This window comes from Morone saxatilis, unplaced genomic scaffold, assembly GCF_004916995.1.
Source record: "Morone saxatilis isolate NCDOM2014 unplaced genomic scaffold, NCSU_SB_2.0 Contig14, whole genome shotgun sequence".
NCBI classification, from domain to species: domain Eukaryota; kingdom Metazoa; phylum Chordata; class Actinopteri; family Moronidae; genus Morone; species Morone saxatilis.
This window is the reverse complement of record NW_023339696.1, coordinates 18,279,283-18,284,429: the sequence shown is the minus strand read 5'-3', so window position 1 is coordinate 18,284,429 and position 5,147 is coordinate 18,279,283.

Sequence of the window (5,147 nt, the reverse complement as noted above, 5' to 3'; positions counted from 1 at the left end):
TTTTTTAAAAAAAAGGTTTTTCCAACGGCCGCCGTCGCGTGCCTGCTAGCGGTTCCGACGTCTATTAGTTAGCTCAAAGGCTAATTATCAGCCCAACGGTTGTTTTTTAAAAACCAACTGACTATAACGGCGTTACATTTACTACAAACTGCCCAAGTTAATCTCTTTATTTTAACACGTAATTCATTTGATTTCTCCCTATCAGCTGATTTTGTAATTTTTTTTTTTTTATATATGTGGTGTGTTTCTTTTGTGTTTTTGTTTGAGCAGCAGTTTCCAGCCATAGCAGATGAATGTGTGTGTTTCTTTTGTGTTTTTGTTTTTTGTTGTAAATCCATGTTGTAACTGGCCCTAATGTTAGGCTTCAACCTGCCCAAGTGGTTACATAAAGGTCTGTAGTAAAGCAAGCTTGTACAGACAGTGAAGTAGTCTGTAATAGGGATTTACAAGTGATCTAACACCGTAGGCTACAAACATAAATACACATTATAAACACAAATCAAAGCAGAAAATCCATTTTAAGCTGGTGGAATAACATTTAATGAGCAGTTCACTGGTTATAGTGAAGGTAGGGACGTTTGTACACCATGATCATAACATATTCCCCTATTTATCTCACTCACAATGTTTATATTCACGTTATTATCCTGGTTTGGAGTCGTATCCTGCTTTGTAAGTCTCATTTGGGTTATGACGTGTGCTTAGGAAACCTGGTTATTCGTATCACCATGTACCTGATCGTAACTGCGGCCACATTTCTGATAATCTCTCTCAGCCACTTGTTTTTGCACAGCGATCAGAAACCGTAATCAGGTCTTTAAATGCCACAGTATGCTGGTTTCTATCAAAGTGCTCCAATTAGCATACCCAGGTTGTTTTAAACCCATGATAAATGAAATTTACATGTGCAAAAACATGACTGGGATACTCCAATAAAACAAACCATAAGTCATAGCTTAATGCTCTTTTATGTGGATTCTTCTCAACCTACAAATATCCACAAACCCCATTTTTTGGGAACACAAATGCAGCATGAGTGACTGGATTAAACCTCTGCATAAATCAGCATCAGATGGGGGGAAAACTCTACACCTGGTGGAAGCAAACGTGTGTTTCACTCTCCATACAGATTGTCTCGCCTGCGTTTGTGTTTGTGGAGCAGTGTACAAACTGCTCTGTGGTCTGGTAAAACCACGTTATGCCCATCCACGGGACCACATTCACAGCGGTCTGTCATTATAGCCCTGGCATATGGCGACGACGTTTAAGTATATGGTCATTTTCATTTCCTGCTACCGTCGGCGGACCGTCTAACTGTAATTTCAGCCACAGTTCGGATTGACACCGCGCTTTGCCGGCTGATTTCCGTCAGTATTCTGGTGGATTTGAGAGGCTGTTGGTGCGATCCGTCTCGTTGTTCCAGAAAATAAACAAATGATGCGGATTTAGACAAAAGCTTTTTGCACACAAAGCTGCAGTGAGGACTAATAACATTTTATTTGGTTTGACCATATGCTCCGCTGTCAAACAATTGCCATTAACGGCACAAAAACCTAATTTTTTTTTGGTGGGCATGTCAGAAGTGCCATATGTTTGTAGCGGGGGGGTTGCAGAACGGTATTAAATGGGTCGCCAGCACATCCAGACGATTGAACTGCAGCAAAACAACAAAAAGTAATATCTTTAACTAGCTGTACCTACTTTCTTTCCCATTCCCAATCATTGTCTTGTGTTTTAGGTTTGCCTTGAGAATGAGAACTATAATGAGGGTGGTTGTGTAAAGCCCCCCCCCTGTTCAGGCCTGGAGAAAGTTTGATGTTTCTCCGTATGATTCAATGCTTTTAAGGTGACTTTAAACCGTTGAAGGCATGATTTTTATTTTGTTATATATTCCTCTGGGAGTATTAATCTGACTTCAGACTGGGAACCTGTATCGGAGACATTTGAAGGCACGTTCCTTCCACTAATTTGTTTTATCACGCTGACATCGTTCGGTCACAGAATCAGATCTCACACAGACAATTTGTAATAAAGGGTTCAGACAACAACGCGTGCACATTTGTTTGAGTCTCTGTGGTTTGCTGCACTGGTGTAATGCAGGTTATCTGGTGTGAAAAGACTTCGGGGCAGGACTTCGTTTAGACTTTCCCACTGTATCATCAGTCAACAGCAGACGTCTGAAGTCGGCAGAGCTCTGAGGGAATCGACTCCTAACTCAAACGGTCTGCTTTTAATCTTAGGAAATAACTACTTAAGATGCCTTATTGGGAGGGAAAGAGGCTAAATCTTTAATTCCCCTGTCCCATGGCCTTCAGCCTGCAGTTAAAGGAGCCTTCAGTGTGTGCGATGGAAACTCTCTGGGATCGCAGTGCAGATATTTGCATGTGAGATTTTCTTTTTTTTAACGACGGGACGAGGCATGTCATCCTGAATTCCAGTCCAGAGGAGAATTTGGTTGTGAAATGTTCCTCTCTTCTCCCGTCTGTGATAACATCTGATCCTTTGTAGGCACTCGAGGCTGTTTCTTCTCTCCTCCACCGTCAGCGGCGAGTTGCAGAAGGCAGCAGGCCTCTCGTTACGTCAAGTCAACACAGGCTCCGGGTCTTCGATGCATTCTTTTACAGGCAATCGCTGGTTGTTGTTTTTTTTTGTGGTTTCGAGACGCAAACGTAAACAGACCAGCTGCTGCAGCATACCAGCCACCGAGCAATTAGTTTCTATGAAGAATCACAGATTTGAACCCAGTTCATATTTGATAATTGGACAAAATACATTTATTGTTTGAAGAGCAGACCGTTGTATTTGACTTTCTGATTTTATGGGATTTTATTTATTTATTTAGCTTGTTGTTAGATGGATCTGTGAAGCGATCATTTGTTTTAATTGTGCTTTGAATTCAAATAAGTAACGAAAGGAAACAGAAAGCTTTTTAACATAGTTAGACAGACACTGCAGTGCAGAACTGAAGGGCTTGTGAGCAAATGCTGCTGACTTCTTACTTGATTTAAAGTTTAAAAAAAATCAGTATCGCTTTCTCAGAAATGATTTGCGTGTGGCTGAATGTGAGTGTTGTGTTTCCTCTACTTGCCTTTGAAAGGCTGCAGCTCTCAGGAATCAACAAAACGGCAAAAAGACATCTGAAAGTCTGCGTTTTAGACCTGCAAAGACGAGTGGGTCAGCAAAAAAATAAACTATTTACATAATCGATTAATCCTTGAAGTGATTTCTCAAGCAGAAACATCCCCTTGTTTTTCCTCTGCTATATGATTATAAACTGAATATCTTTGGGTTTCGGACTGACAACGGGACAAAAAAGCAGCCCTAATTCTTTTCCACCTTCTCCACGTTGAGCAGTTTCTAAGTGCTTGTCATACTGAAGCAATACATTTGGATAAACCCATTAAAAGGTTTTATCTGGACCCTAACAGCCTCTGGAGACAGGAAGTGAAAAAACAAGTGTCAGCTGACTGACGAGGCGCACAGACACAGAAAACTGCCCCGTCACTTTCAGCGAGCAGAGAAGAGAAGTAGTGGCCCAACGCAGCCCCCAGATATGATTACTCTGCAGACTGGTGTGGTTAACCTCCATCTGCACTTGTTTCATCCCTCCTTCGTCAGCCACTCAAGTGTTAAAACCTCGTGTTCAGCAAATACTTTCATACTTTTTCCATCACACAAAAAAAAGTTGATTAACTCCAGGCGTGTAGTCCACATAACTTGTTTTGTCTCTTCATGTTCTTGAGTTATTGATGGGGAGATGATATATATAAATCACCCTGCAGCAGCTGTATTAGTTGTTGGATTGGCGCCATGGCTTGCAGGTCCAGAAAGTGCAATATATTTATATATATAGTGAGATGATATCTGCCAAAAATATTAGACGGTAAGATTTGTGGTTTATGTTGCGTGTACTGGTCTGGAAACCGTCGGTTTTATTAAGTGTAAAGTCAAACGTCTTCACATTTGTTCTGTTGTTTTTCCACTCTCAGGTCCCAAATGATTCAACGGTGATCGCGTTTCTAAAAATAAAAGATGAGAAGGAGTGGGAGCCTTGTTTTGGATTAATGACATAAGACGTTTGTTAACATAGCGCCTGCCTTTCCTTCTAGGGGCCTGTTGCGGTGAATCGTGGGGGGGTTTGTCTAATTGTGTTCATCGGCCCTAAAAGAGGAAAAAGAGCAGATGCTTCTTCCCATTTGAACATATTGACCTTTCACCCTCGTAATATTCTTCGGACCTGCTCTAAACCAGCAGATCGTTCTTATAAACACTGAGATTCTCGAATGTTTTCCTGAATCTGAACGAATAAGGACGGTCTCTGGTCTTTGGGGTTCATATAACTCTCCTGTCACATGGGTGGTCTGTGGCCTCGGGGGGGGGGAAACCGGAAGAAAACTACTGAATGAAGGCACCCAGAATTTTTCTTTTTTTTGTAAAAAGAACACAGCAAAAGATTAGTACCATTCTAGGGGGCAGGGAGCATTTCACCCGCACACACACACACACACACACACACCACAACAACACACACACATCCTGGAAGACTTTAAGATTACTTGTGCCATCTTGTCTTTTGCACTTATATGTAACATGACTCTCAAATGCCACAAAACAGCTTGAATGTGGCAGGAAGTTGTCGCCGGGCTTCCTCCGTCTCGACGAGTCCAAAAAGAGACAGCAGGTCCTTAAACTAAGCGTCCTCCCGATAAGTGACTGCTGACGAGCCACTTGTTCTGTCGAATGAGTGAGTAAACCCAAGAGAATGATGATGATCTCTGTTCAGAACGTATATATAACCGGTTTAAACTGTGTGTGAGGAGCTCGAGCCAGCTGGAGAGTCGTACCTCACCAAACAAAGGCGCTTCACACCAAGTGGTGAAATTTTGCAACAGAGGTTCAATCCCTCACACTATCCGAGTCCTCTGCTTCATTTTTAAACACACCTGCACTTTGGTGTTTTCTGTTTCATGTTGCAACCACCAGGAGCTTTTGGTAGAACACAGCCAGGTTCCCCCTTTTTGGGAAATGTTATTTAAGCGCTTTCTTTTCTTGGGTTAGTTGGAAAAGACCCAATACTGGTACCTTTTGTTGTGCGGATTCCTCTAAAAACAACACTGAAACCATTACTGTGACAAATCCCACCGCCT